Source organism: Polistes canadensis, unplaced genomic scaffold (assembly GCF_001313835.1).
Source record: "Polistes canadensis isolate GaletaPanama2010 unplaced genomic scaffold, ASM131383v1 scaffold_24, whole genome shotgun sequence".
Classification (NCBI taxonomy): Eukaryota; Metazoa; Arthropoda; class Insecta; order Hymenoptera; family Vespidae; genus Polistes; species Polistes canadensis.
The window spans coordinates 113,281-129,407 of NW_014569571.1; the positions used below are offsets into that span (position 1 = coordinate 113,281).

Consider the following 16,127-nt stretch of genomic DNA (forward strand, 5'->3'; position numbering starts at 1 on the left):
AATGTTAAAGATATTTATAGATAAATACAATAGACGGCGCGCGTTTAATTTAGTTAGAGACCGTTCTTTTATTAAAGAATTATCTTCTTAATATTTCTTCCGAGATCGCGTATAATTTATACGAGTATATAAATTATTTTCCCTTTAAATGTGTGAATATTAAAATTTATTTGCACGATAAAGATAATATTTATCGCGACGACCGATTATGTAGTAAGATATGTAGAAGTTTTTTATTTAATTTTGTTTTTTTTTCTTTTAATCGTGAAAAGACAGAGTCAACAACCATCGGAACAAAAGAAATAACTATAATTGCAATAATATATAGATGGGTTTTTAAAAAGTTGATGAACTTTTAACGATCAACACACTTAGGTACTTTTATTTAAGAAAAAATAAATAAATTCTCTTAGAGAGTGACACGATCGCTATGATTCGCTTTATGAAAATTCGTTTTCATAATTTTATAATTTAACGATCAATAATTCGATTTATCAAATATTTATCTCTGTATTTTCTTTTTGTCTCTTAATGTATGGCACGTAATTTTAATTCAATCCTTTTTTTTTTTTTAAATTGATGATAGAGTTAAAAGATAATTCGATAGTTTTAACGGGAGAAAATTTCCCAGGATGATTTATATTAATTACTATACTTACAGGATCGTAAGATTTAACAGACACGTATAATAACACGAGGGAGATACTAAAATCGATCGTCCTGAAAATACTTATCTCTTCTGGTCATTACTGATTAACACAGCTCGTTTAGAGATTATGAATTGATAATGAAGTCGTTATTGAGAAATGGAGGATGGAAAATGTAATAATCTAAGGATCAATTGCTTATCCTATGAGAATTTAATATATTTGTAGTAATGAAAATGAAAATTAACATGAAGTACAATTAAAATGAAGAAAAAGAGAAAAAAAAAAGAAGATTTATTAGAGTCTAATGAATATATTCTAATTTCAAGTCAAACAAATTTTCATTTCTTGTAGAAATTTGTTTATCCTATAAGATGTTTATGCTTGTAGCAATGGAAATGAAAATTAACGCGTAAAATATTAATTTTAAATGTAAGAAGAGAGTTAAATTAAAAGGAACAAATGATTCATTAGAATTTAATGAATATTATTATTCCAGATGAAATAAATGTTAATTTCTCGTAAGAATTTGTATTTTATATTTGAAAATATTATTTAATATAATCTAATTATCTAAATATTTTTTTACCTACTTTTCAAGCATAAAATAATAAAATATCTAGTTAGAGTTTATTGATATTTGAAAAATGTTATTATTTAATACGAACATTTTAATTCTTAGATTAACGAATCTTTTAAATTTAAATTAACACTAAACCTACCGCACAAAAATATTATTTTATTAATTAATTTTAGAACATTCTCAAACGATAAAAGCATTTATCACATTTACATTTTTTTATCTATTATTAGAATTAAAAACAATGACAAACACAAACCGTAACGTGTATCTAAAAATACGCACAACCAGACACAAACACACACACACACACACATACACAGACAGTTATACTCGAGAGGGCGACATTAGAAAGGATTAGAATTTGAACGACACGATTCTCGAAGCACATGACTTCCGCCTTTTCCGATCGATCTACTATCTATGTGTAAGTATATGTATATGTATACATAAAATTACATATACATAGAAATTCGCGAGAGAACACGAATGTCCTCTTGGTGAATTCTAAACGATCTTCAAAGAAGAAGAAGAAGAAGAAAAAGAAACAGAAGAGAGAGAGAAAGAGAAAGAGAAGGAGAAGGAAGAGGAGGAGAATGAGGGGGCAGGGGGAGGGGGAGGAGGAGGCCGCGGAAATGTAACGGATAAATCGAATCGAGAAAAATAGGAAAATTTCAATATGTAAATTTGTCCAAGTCGAGGGTAGCAACAGCAACATCAGCACCTTCAAACGTGAAAAAGAGAAATAGAGAAATAGAAATAGAAACGTGAAAGAGAAAGAAGAAGCGGTTCTTCTCGATTGCTACCGTTTCAACTACTTGCAACCACGCGTGACCAAACATTTTCTACTTTTCTCCCTCCCTCTCTCTCTCTCTCTCTCTCTCTCTTTCTCTCTTTCTTTCTATCTCCATTTTACGTGCTCGAAAGATGTTGCACACTCTTCGGGGTGTACGACAAGTTGATTTATTGCTAAAGAAGAAGAAGAAGAAGTAGTAGTAGTAATAGAAGAGGAAAAAGAGGAGGTGGTGAGTGTTGAAGGGGTTGGGGAGGAGGGTGTGAAGTGGGGAATAAGAAGAAACTTGGAATCTCTCTTCTCTCTTTCTTTCTTTTGATTTTCTTTCTCTCTTTCGCAACGCTAAAATAATCGTTACTCGCAAATTCCACAAGATGCTTATGTATTAAGTATACGCTCGTTATTATATCGAGGGCAACGGTTTCGAACGTTCGACCGATCGGTCGCGATAATTATCCTAGCAGAGTGTAACGAGTAGTCGAGTTTCTTGCGGTTCCTCGTCGTTCCATTTACACCTGTACACACCTGTATCATATATTTATATATATAGTGGGGGAGCAAAATATCGTATAAAATAAATTTGTAGTTATGTTTTTTGTTTTATATTGAACCGTAGGTATACGTACTTGCATGTACTTAATTGAATAGTAAAAAATAGGAAAGGATAGATATAAATAGTAGTAAACTGGTAATCGTAATGTAATGTTGTTCCATTTATATCTATGTGTGGATTATATATGATGATTATGTTAGAATGTGGGAGGGGATTAACTTCGTAATAAATGAATTTGTATTTTTTTGTTTGTTTGTTTCATATTTATTTTCTTTTTTCATTCGAAGGAATTGCATCTAATTGAAGAGTAACAAAAATAAGGGAGGATGTATAGAAGGTAATAGCAAGCTAATAATCATGGTATAATGTTGTTCTATTTATATCTATGTGTGGATTATTTATGTCTATGTGTATGATACTCACGTTAAAACGGGAGAAAACTTTGTGTAAAATGAGTTTGTATTTTTTTTCTCTTTTTTTAAATTTTCTTTTTTATTTTCGAAGGAATTGTATCTAATTGAAAAGTTAAAAATACTAGAGGATTGATATTAGCTAGTAGCAAAGTAATAATCGTAATATAATGTCGTTCCATTTACACCTGTGTGTTCATGTACGGTATAAATTTATATACAAGAGTAAGAGACAAAGAGGAAGGGAACCTCGTATAAAATAAATTTGTATCTTTATATATATTTCGTATTTTTTTTTTAAATTTATTATTCAAAGAAATTATAGGTACTTGTGCAAGTACCTAATTCAATAGAATAAAATAAAAAAAGATGGATAATAGTAATAGTAGTAGTAGTAGTAGTTAAATAATAGTCCTCTATAACATCGTTCCATTTACACCCCTATGTACATGTTACACCTGCGTATGTATGATACGTATTTATATATGTAAATAAGAGGGAAGGATGAAGGAATCTCGTATAACATAAAATTTGTAATTTTTTATTCGAAAGAATTGTAAGTACTTGCTTGTATCTTTTAGTTGATTAAAAAAAAAGAATGAAGAAAGAAAGAATATAGGAAAGGATGGATATAAAGTATTATAGTATCAAGATAATAATCGTAGAGTGTAATATTTAAAAAAAAAAAAAAAAGAAATGAAAGAAGAATGATTTAGAGTATCTATAGAAAGAGTTTAGTGTATCGATAGAAAACACATGCGAGTCACTTCCTAATGGATCATAATCAACCTCGATCGTAGATGTCTTTTTTTTCTAATCGTTTTGATTTTGAAAAAAGAAAAAAAGAAAATAATGGAGAAGTGTTTCTTGCGGTTGCCATCACTTTTGCTCGTTATTATACTACGCTCATTCCAGTTCTTGGAAATTATTGGCCATAGTCGTCGTCGCGTGCTATCTTTTCCTCTATCTCTTCTTATTTTAATAATTTAAAAAATAAATAAAGACAAAGATAGTAGTAGTAGTAGTAGTAGTTCGATAGTAATTGACATAGGTAAAGAAATTTCTATAACGATCCATCGCAAGTAGCAGGAAGACGTTGATTTGTTTCTCGTTTGTAAAAGGAATAGAAATCGAATGACACGGGAAGTTCCAGTAAATTTGTCTACGAACGTGTTAGTGTACATTTATGTTGTATATATATATATGTGTGTGTGTGTACACGTGTATAGTGATTTTGTCGTGTTATGATACTCTTTCGAATGTGTAACTAAAAGCAACGGGATGTTACTCCTAGACGCACGTACTCTCGTTTTATGAAACCAACGATCTTACGTTAGAAACTTATGGTACCTTCTTTTTTTCTTTTACAATTAGTATTATAGTTAATATGATTTCACAGGACGTGACGTATTCGAGGTTGCGATCTTTTGTTATATTTTTAATCAACGAACTGGATTCATACACGTTTATGCTAATACGTTTGTTTGTGTTTAATATTTTTTGGAATACACGATAGTTTAAATTTAGAACATTCAATTTGACGATTTATTCGTGAATTTTAATTGATGTTTTTGTTTAAAGTTCAGTATTTATAATAAATAGAATTAGTATTGTATTTAATTGCATCGCATTGTAAATGTAATATAAATTATCGGTATATCGTATGTTTAAATATTTGTGTAACAAACAAAAATATATCGAATATTATAATATCTTGAGAAATTTGAAAAATATTAAACACAAAGTCAAATTATATCGAACCTAAATTATACATTATATTTTTAATATTAGATTTGCCGAAAAGTTCTATCCATTCAGACAAACACTGGTTCAATTTTGTGCATCTAGGGATAAGGCATTTTTAAAAATAGGATATACAAATTGCCATTACGCTAGCAAAAAATAAAAAAAAAAAATAATTATTATATTATATTATTTAATAAAGTTTATTCAAGGTATAAAAAATGTATTATTTTATTTTATTCTAGAAACGTACAGAACTTGCTCCGTTAGACTTAATATATTTATTCTCACATAGAGTTTAAATAATTATTAATTTAATAGACATTTTAAATAATAATTAATCAAACAATGATAAAAATAGTAAATAAATTTTCTAGTAATTTTGGACCACCCTATACGAGTGAACGTACGTTTGCATTCGCTCGCGCGCGTTTTTGTATGTGTGTGTGTGTTAACGACGACCGTGAGACGTGGATAACATACATTGTCCTCCCATTGTATCTTCATGTTTTTGCCGTAATTATTCCTCTTTGCGAGCTTCGAATGCTTCGTGGGCGTATCGCGGAACGGAAAAGGAACGATAATACGAATTACTATTTAAAGAAAGCTCAACCGAGTACCTTGAGTTCATCTCTAAGAGCTCGTTAGTTCAAATCCTCTCTTCTCTTCAAGGGGCCTTCTTAAAGGGACCTTAAAGGTTGATGTTAACGACCATTACGTTGCTATGACGTTAAAACAAGCAGAGAAATCTTACGACTCCTTAACAGAAGATCGATTTTACTTACTTTCATCCTGACAGCTTTTCTGTCATTTTTCTTCTACTATCTTTTGAATAATTTTTCGTTCGGGTTTTTTCCCCTTATTTCTCTTCGATAATTATTTTATTTTAATGACGAATTAATTTGATATTTTTTTTAATTTGATAAAACAATTTCTCTTATTTTTTTTCTTTTTTCAATCTACGCAGAATTCGATGGGTTTTAATTGGTTTTTTTTTTGTTTACATAAAATAATTTTCTTTAATCTATATCTTATGTATTATAATAATTAATTATGAGTAATCTTAAGAATGAAATAAATTTTAATTTGACATATTTTGTTCACCGTACACATAATACTATAAAATAAATTTTCTTTTAAATCATGTTTGATTATATACGCGACTGGGAAAAATTTCAATAGATAAAAAGATAATTTATCAAAGTCTTATACAAATCGATCATAAAAGATAAGAGTTAACAGTACAAATATGTTGATATACATTAAGATAATCTTCCTTCTTGATTTTATGAAGATACATGAATCGAAACAGTTTCTCAGTAGATGAAGATACAAAGTATGAATTATGAGTGTTGGTATTTTCTATCTTCCTCTTTTCCCAGACCGATCTCAATCTTTTCTCATTCTGGTCAACTCATATCAAGAAGATAGAGAAAGAAACAGAGACAGACAGAGACAGAGACAGAAAGAGAGTAATTATTATGAGAGGCGCGTTGCCCTAATCGTACTTTCGTATCAAACGAACGGTAACTTTGCTCGTGCATCATCACTCCCTCCTTTTCTTTCTCTTTTCTGCATGCTTTCTATCTTTCTCTCTCTCTCTCTTTTTTCTCTTACTTGCCAACTTAATCTCAAATGATTTTTCGCTTATGTTCGCGAATGTATAAAACGATGATAAGTGTCTAACAAAAGTTACCCGACAACACAATACACTACCATCACTTTCTTTTAATTAAATTTACCGTACGTGCGAACAATCAAATGTATTTATTTATCATGAACCTTTACGAAAAATATGCATGATATATGATAATAAAAATAAGATTATCGAAGGAAAAGTAGAAAGAATGGATTTGTTTAACATAAGTGATTAATATAGTGAGAAAGTGAAAAAGAAAGATAATGAGAAAGAGATGATAATATAATAAAAAAAGAAAATGTATCGTAAAAAGAAAGTCAATAAAGTGAACGGAAAATCTTCATAATCTGTGATATCTCGAAAAAAAATTGGATTAAACGATCGAGTAATCGAATGAAAAATTAAAAAAAATATAAAAATTAAGAAAAGACGAGGAGAAATAAGAAAGAAAGGAAGAAAGACAAAGAAAAAAAAGATGTGAAATGCTTTCGATGATAAAATCAAGTTAATGAAAGGTTCAAGATCGGACTGTTACTCGGAAGTTGAGTTTTATGTGTTTGAATTTTATGGATCAAGATGACACGAAACTTGAGAAGACGTGTTATTGATAGAAAAAAGGATTAAAAAGATGATTGAAAATGGTTGCTATGTATAATGATAATATATAATACATATTTATAGTATATATATATATATATATATATATATGTATGTGTATATATATAGTTTTCCTTCCTGCATCCACCTACTGGGTCTTTGATTATGTTTCTATGTTCTTGTCAGTCAACTCTCGATACCGTTCATTTTTATCGGTCGTTTAGATTTTTCCAAAGAATTATGCGAAACGCGATTGAACCGTTAAACTTCCTTACTTCGCTACTGAGCTCGATTATGCGTGATCTTCCACATTGATAATGAATGTGAAGTTAAATTCAACTTGTTTTTACTTGGAGAATGGTTCTTTTTTTTTAATATTTAATCGATTTTAAATTTGGATGGTTCGGTTTCGATCAGAAATTTTTAAGTAATTCAAAAAGTTAATCATTCATTTTGAGATGTTTTAGATTAATATTAGAAACCAGTAACAAACAAGAAAACGTTTAGTGTTATAATATGCAAATGAATTGGATTGAAAAAAGAAAACACAAAAAAGATTATTTGATTTTTAAAAATGATCTATATATCAAACTATTGACCTACCTTTAAATAATAATATTTCATAGTATATCATTCGAAAAAATTAAGAAAGATGATTAAATGAACATTTCAATACTATAAAATAATTATTCGTAGATATCTGTATACGCATCTTAGCTCAGACAAACTTTAAAAGCATCACGAGTGTGATAATTCTATATTTTGCATGATTATCGGGAACCTTGATAATGAATATATATAAATAATTATAGTGTTTTAACTCGTATAGATTATATTTTTTTAATCAAGTTTCATCGAGTAAACATTTAACGTGAAACTTTATCGAACGTTTACCGCTGTCAGCAACTTTTTTATTATTCGTTTGTTTTTTTTTTTTTTTGTTGTTGTTCCCTCCTCCTTCTTCTTCGTCTTCTTCTTCGAAATATTGAACTAAAAGGGGGCCGAGATAAACAGCCGGTTAGATTATTACACGCTCTAATAGCTCGGCAATGTCGGTGAACGTTGCTCGATCTTTACCACAAACATCGAATTAAGATTCATCCAGTACTTTAATCGTTAAGTTTAAAGGCTAGCAAAGCCAAGAGCTTATCTTAGTTTCAAAACGCATAAGGCTCGGCCTTAGTAGACGAGAGAACTTATGTATTTAGGTATAGTATGTATTACTACGTGCCATGATCTTGATCGCTCTTGTAACAGTTCTTTGAAACTTTTAACGGTCAACCTGTAAAGAAATATATTTCTAACGAACAATTTATATCATCGGTTTACCTTTCTAAATGTTTTTTTTTTTTTACAAAACATACTTATTTTAATTGATATAATATTATTCTTCTAAATTTATTATACATTTAATTATGAATTTTATCTTTTTCGTTTTTGCATGAATAATTTTAATCCTAATTATTATTATATATATAAAATAAATTAATATTAAAAAGTATTATTCAAAGATTCATCGTAAAAGCTGCAAACATTATTCATAAATTAAAAATCAAAATTACATATGTAAATAATTATAAACAAAATTATTGTCTCTCGGTAAAATATAACGAAAAGTATCGTTTGAAAATTAATTGCAAAACTAGTATATAAATAGTTTTTAAATGAAATAAAAATAAAAAAATACAATTTCTACGTAAAAATAATTGTTCAGAAATGATCATTTCGTTATTTCAAATATAGAAATATCATTTGAATAAAAAATAATATAATATCTCAGTATTATTAAGAGTATTATGCATATATAAAATACAATAAATGTAAATCAGGAAGTTAGCGAGAATGATTCCGATATGGTCCATCGATTAATTCACTCATTCACCCCACCTTTCTTTTTCTCATGTCCCATCGATAAGTAAATTGGCACTTTTAAAAGGTCGACTTTCAAAGGGTTAACCATCACTCCAAGCTCGTTATTTCGTATCTCGCGAGGAAATTCGTGCTTCGAATCGATTTATCCACGTTTTCTCACAGTCTATCTCGATGTAATCGACCCATCGAATGGACCATTCGCGAAGGATTCTCTTTCTAATTTTCTTATTTTTTTTTTTTTTTCTAGTTTTAATAGCCATGTTGAAGATAGCACATCAAGAGCGTACGTAATTTAAACGAATTAATGTTACATACTTATTTTCTCTCTCTCTCTCTCTCTCTCTTTCTTCCACTAATCTTCCGGATAGATAAAAAGATACGTAGAACGTAGATAAAGATAAAGAGAGAAAATAGTAAATAGTTGAGATTGTTCGAATAAGGAAAAAGAAAAATAAATTTAAAAAAAAATATATAAGTATCACGTGTAATTCTTAAAAAAAAAAAAAAAATACAACCACCGTTATTCGAAACATGTATTCTAAATTCTAGTTGTAATTTAACCTCCTAATCGATGTCATAGCAAATACCACGTACTATCGAAATAGTTTATCTTATTGAGAATATTAGATTCCTAAGAATCTTCGAAGTCATTTGGAGAGAGTACTAATGAACGTTCTGTGTTCTAGAAAATTTGTATCTACGCAGGTATTAATTGTCGATAATTAATAACAGAACGAGTATTACGGTATATTTTTGTTTCTTTTTTTTCGTTTCCTTTTTACATTCTACATAAACAATTAACTATTTCAGATTGAAAATTTCTACAGGGTGAAGCAACGTTTTAAAATCAATAAATCTTTCTCAAAAAAAAAAAACTTCATTATTTATGAACGAAATTATTTGGATACTTTTAAATCATCCTGTATAACTTATAAAAGGAAAAAATAATAAATATAATTCGCTCGATCAAATTAAAATATCGATGGAAATAATTATATTGAAAATGGTATTACTTATTAATATATATATAATTTATAAAAAAACAAAAATTTTAGATCCGTAGTTTCCAATATGGGACACGCATCACACATGTGGACAATTTAATTTTTAAAAGGGTCAATTGGAAAAGAATTTATTAACATTGAATTATTTTATCTTCAAACTTACCTTCCTATATTTTTACTGATATGTGAATTTCATTGATTATTTAAAAACTTGTATTAATACCAAGTTAATAAATATTTTAGGCTTCCTCGATATGATAAAACAAGGCATCAGAATATTAAAAAAGTTTAATTCGGGATCCACTGTACCATAGAAAAAAAGAAATAATCGTTCAAAAAAATGTTTCTACAAGTTTTTTTTGTCTTCGTGCACACAGTTAAGCAATTTATTATGAAAGTATGTTCGATAATAAAAATTCTTGTGAAAAGTGTAAGAAAAAAAAAATTCTCGCAGATAGTAGGAAGAATTAGCCTGGGGTGGGTGATTGAAGGTTTAATAATAAATAATCGTTCCTTAAAACGATCTTAGAAGTGATTTACGAGAGAGAGTAAAACGTTTTGTTGCTTCAAGCCAAACAGGAGCTATCTCTCTCTCTCTCTTTCTCTTTCAAGAAGATAAAAGATGAAAAATCGTTTATGTGCCTGACGGTGTCTAACGGAATCGAAATGCGACGACGAGTTTCGTGAACGATGATCATTCGGGTTTTGCACGAAGTATTGAGATCTCTTCTCTGTTGTTAGATATAAAAAGACTATTCTTCTTCCTATTTGTGACTTTTTCTTTATTTTAAGGATTCGTTGGGTCATTTCCTCAAGGGAAACACGTAATCACGACGATTGGTAGATAATAAAAAGTTAGGTAAAAAAGAAAAAAGAAGATAAGTGAAGTAGAAGAAGAAGAAGAGACGGAAGATTCCCCTATGGGATCGAACCAATACACCGTGAAACGATTAATTGTAGATCGATTCTCTCGAAACTAAAACCGGAAAACCAATCAATCGAGTAACTACGAATTATTTTCAGAATTTTTCTAAATATTCACGAGCACACGTACGATCGGTTTCATTTTTTTTTGTTTAATTAAAAGAAAAAAAGAAAAGAGTATTAATTGAAAGAAAAAAAGGTTCGTTGTTAAATTTGTGTGTTTTAAGAGCCAATAATTATTTATTATAAAAAGAAGAGTTGGCATAAATTTAAAGGAAAATTCAACAAAATTTATGTTTTTATTTAAACTATAAAGCTTTATAGTTTAAATAAAAACATAAATTTACAAAATTTATGTTTTTATTTAAATATTAAATACCAACAAACAGGATGTGAGTCTTGACATAATTCTTAAGTTAATCTTAAAAATTATTTACTCTTTTCTGAGATTTTTTTTTTAAATTACATTATTTATATTACAATTAATTTATTTTTCAAATTATATTTTCGAACTAATCTTTCCGTTTGATATTTTAAATTTCATTTCACGTACATATATCCGTAGGATCTTCGCATTTTATATTCCTTAATCGTTCTCCTTTAAAACGAAAATTGACCTACCTCAAAGTTATTTCAAGCCGTGTAACCTTCCAGGGATGAATATAGGTCAGTGACGAGAATGTAAAAAAATAACATGCTCGCGCATTCGCATAATACACATGATGAAAGAATTTTTTTGCTCGAGTTCCGAAGTTGCGAGCAGGTTTTAGAATATTTATTTTCATCCGTATCAATATAATATCTACAAAGAAATGAAAATAGTATACGTTTAATATATTATGCGAATAATCTTCCTTAGAAATTTATTCTCTAATGGAAAGTTATTATAATTATATTCGAATTGAACAAATTATATTTGTTATTTCAGTGTAACATTAATATTCATCCAAGTAGAAAAATAATTTGTCGAAAAGTTTGTGACATACATTTTTGAAGAGGAATACAATTCAAATTGATTTGGTCATTTAAATTTTAAATACCAATAACAAGTTGGATCTAAAAAAAAATTCCTAAGTCAATTCGAAAAATGATTTAATAATTATCGAGATATAAAAAAAAAAGAAAGAAACAAATTTCGTTAGATCAATCGTGTAAATAATAGATAAATAATTGACGTTGAGAAACAATTTGAAAACAAAAAAAAAAAAAGAAAAAAGAAAACGTAACAGAAAGAAATGAAATCTCGTTTTTCACTTTTTTTTTTTCTTTATTTTATCAAATCGAATGATCTCTGACCACACGCAGTTGCGGTAATGCATAACTCGCGAAATGATTATGCTCGTTGCGGGATAACTCAACGATTTTGAACATGTAGCAGAAGAAGAAGAAGAAGAAGAAGAAAAATAAGAATAAGAATAAGAAGAAGAAGAAAAATAAGAATAAGAATAAGAAGAAGAAGAAAAATAAGAATAAGAATAAGAAGAAGAAGGAAAGAGAAAGACGAGAAGTCGAGAAGGTGCCTCAAGCCACTTAAACATTTTTATTCCGACATGGTAAAAAAAAATAATCACGTGGGTGAAGCTTTTACTGCAAAGCCCACGCCAAGGAAGAACATCGGACATTGCCATTTCCTACCATTCGAATACCCACGCACATATTTACTATTTGTTTTTCCTAATATTTTCTTAGAATTATCGTTAGAAGGGAGGGGGAAACAATTTCGTTATCTTCAATACCAACTTTCGATTTTTTTCTGAAAATTAAATTATTTTCTTTACCATCGTGAGTTTTTTTCTGGGCATGTACAATAGTCAAATAATAAATTAAATTATTAAATAATATATTTTAATATAACCTTAAAGAGTATTAGTAAAAATTTATAAGTAATTATATAAATTTGAAGATTTTTTTAAATGACAGTAACATTGAAAAAAGCCACGCCCATGGCGACGTTAATAAACTCCGTAAGGCCGATTAATGTTTAAACAAATTTTTCCATTAATTTGTAATCCACATTTTTATATACTTTAATTATTAATATATAATAATAATATAGTTTCCTTTTTTTTTTGTTGTAAAAATAATTAAGATTGTGTCAGATTTAGATAAGATGACAATTATGAGAAAGATAAAGAAATACAAAATTTGATAATATTTAAAATTGTATTAAATTTTTCTCAAAATCATTATCACTTAAAATGTATAATTATTATAAATTCATTTGTTTTCAAACAAATAGAATATTTAGTAAAATTTCTATTACCTACAAAATAATTTCAAAAAATAAATAACAATGATAGAGGCAAGAAAAAGAGAGGGAAAGAAAGAAAGACAGAGAGAAAGATAGACAATATTTATTAATATAGTATTAGATGCAAAGAAATGTCTGTCATTTAAAAATATAATTACCAACGCAGACGATAATAATTATGAGGAACAGAAAGAAAGAGAAATAGAAAGAAAGAAAGAAACATACAAACAGATAGACAGACAGCTCCTTGATATTAACGATCCCTACTAAATTGGACAAGACAAAAGAATAATAGTCCACTGAATAAAAAAGAATCAGAGAGAGAGAGAGAGAGAAAGATAAAGACGAAAAATAAGGATAGAAATGAAAACGTTACTCGGCACAAATTAGCTGTGATTATAACTGACAAGTTTGCGAAAAGAAAAACATAAGAGAACTTTGATGCACAAACAGCAAAGCAGAAAGAAAGAGAAAGAGAAAGAAATAGAGAGAGAGAGAAAGAGAGAGAGATAAAGATAGAAAGATAGAAAGAATAAGATGGAAGTAGAGCGATCGATGAATCGGTTGCTTTGGCTCTCCTTTAACAACTTTAACTTCAATAAGGATAGAGAGAAATATAGATAGATAGATAAAGATAGATAGATAGAACAATCCCCGAGGCAAATTCCTTCTGCTCGATGTAATTATTATTCGTTCGTGTTCGCTCTTGAGATGGATGGAAACTGTGGTAAATAGAACGGAAGGTGTCGGGCGTGGGACGAAGCCTGAAGATGCGTTCGCGGGACGAGAACACCAAGAAAGATTGCCGTTAATCCTTTCCCGCTTATTCCATTTCATTTCTTAACAAACAAGAATCACAAAAACGATAATATATATTTGTTTTCTTATTTTTTATTTCATATCGGTCATCTTTTTTTGTAATTATTATTATTATTTTTCATAATTATTGTATCCCAATTGGCATTCCTAATTAGAAGAACAGTAACCGATAAAAGAATTTTCTATTGGAAATAATAGTATCGAATAGTAATAATAATATTGGTATTTAGGTAATTATGGGATAGATATTTTATATTATTTTTTTTTATTTTTGGTTTTATATAATTATTTATTTATTTATTTATTATTTGTCGTATTGAGTAGCTGGAAGGGTTTGTATTCAGTGCAACAAGTATTTGATAAGTATCATATACTACCTTTATATTTATTAATATGTATTGTTATCCTTTAAAATCACAAATTTTCCATTCTAATTAATTTAATCAAAATTAACAAATTAAATATCATTTCTTTGTTTTTCTTTCTTGTTAAATCAACGAATAAATGATTTCAATTATAAAAACCGAATATATGAACATGATTATATTATTTAATGAAAAGTCTACGTGTATACTTAAATAAATTTGTATGCATGAATGTAAATAGATGCATGTACGATCCTTGGCAATCCGATTTCAGATATCATTCTGATTGTGAGTAGTATTACGTTTAACGGTCGGTGGCAGATCAAAGAAAGGAAGTATTCAAATTGGTAGAAGAAGGAAGTATCCAAGTACTCGAGAGAGTATACGCATATAAATGCCCTTAGAATGGTGCATACGCAATCGTTGTTTATTACACATATACGAATGAACGATGACAGCCAAGGATCGTGACGTGTATACAAGTAGGATAGAGTATATATATACAGGGTGTTTTAATTCAATTGATCAATTTTAAACGATCAATTTTAATTTAACAATAAAATCAAAACAATATATTTTGCATTTAATTATTTTTATAAAAGTTTCAGACAATTTTTTAATGGTTCTTAAAATTCATTGTTAAATTTAATTTTATGATGAATCAATTGAAATAGGACACCGTGTATATAAAGAGAAGTCATTAGTCAAGTAGTAGCGATCATCTACGTGTGCTCTTATTTCCGAACCTTCGTCTTCTTCGTCTTCTTCTTCTTCTACTTCTTCATCATCATCATTTTCTTCTTCTTACTTTGCATCCTCGTGGAATCTCACAATCAGATGATGTGAATCATCTCTTGCAAGTCTACTTACGAGTTTCTTGCTCCCGAAGGATTCTCTTACCGCTTTTTATTCTTTATTCTCTTCCCTATCACGTAAACTTATATATTCTAAGCGAAAACTCGTAAATATTATATTTTCTTTTATTATTATTATTATTATTGCACGTAAAAATTGGTATGAATATATTATGAATATAATTTTTTTTAAATATTTTAATATATTATTCACACATCATTTCTGAAGACTCATTAAATTAAATATAATTCAATTGTTTTTTTAATGTCGAATATACAATTCGTTACATTTCATATTTTATTAGCATATTTTTCTGAAATTTAATTTAAAAACATTTTCAAATATATCTCAGAAATAAAAAATAAAATTATACTCATCTCGTAGGTCACATTTATAATGTTGCAATAATTAATTTGAGCAATTTTTTTCGATACAATCAATAAAAAACAAATTATATGAGAAACTAGTTCACAATGACTCACTCTCCATGAATATACGCGTAGGTCAAAGTTCATGGATGTCACTATTTCGCGATAATCGTTTAAAAGATTTTATCGTGATAGTCCTTGTTGGAACGTGTAGCCTTGATGAAAAGAAAAATATATTTTGTTATTCCCTAGAGAGACGACGGTCTTTTTACGGTTCTCGAAATGGTATTTTGAAACCGTGAGAACAAAGTTTTTCGCAAATAACAGAGAAAATGAAAGAAAAATAAAGAAACAAAGAGAGAGAGAGAGAGTATGATCTTATCTAGTGGCTTTACAAGAGTAGTTTGTGGTAAACACGACAAATTTCTGTGATGTCTTTGTAAGATGATCAGTGAACTTGATATAACATGACAAATTCCTTTTGTGTTACAGGTATGCCGTTGTATGGATCTTGACCATAACTATACCAAGTTACAAGGTTAGTATCATTTACAAATTTTTTCTATTACTCTATTAAATATAATTTAAAATACATGTATATAATTAAATTGCAAAAAAACAAGGTAATATACAGATTAGATAAAATAATTAAAACATAAATATAATATATACTTATTTATTATATATATATATCATATGTATTATTA

At 28.3% G+C, this 16,127-nt stretch overlaps 1 long non-coding RNA gene across 1 annotated transcript in view; it reads left to right on the top strand.

Annotated features, from left to right (window-relative positions):
• The window catches only part of LOC106783654, a 60,357-nt gene that overhangs the window by 42,735 nt on the left and 1,495 nt on the right, over positions 1-16,127 (top strand). Inside the window, exon 2 of the long non-coding RNA XR_001381336.1 lies at positions 15,913-15,958. This is a non-coding gene — a long non-coding RNA (uncharacterized LOC106783654). The remainder of the gene's footprint in view (positions 1-15,912; positions 15,959-16,127) is intronic.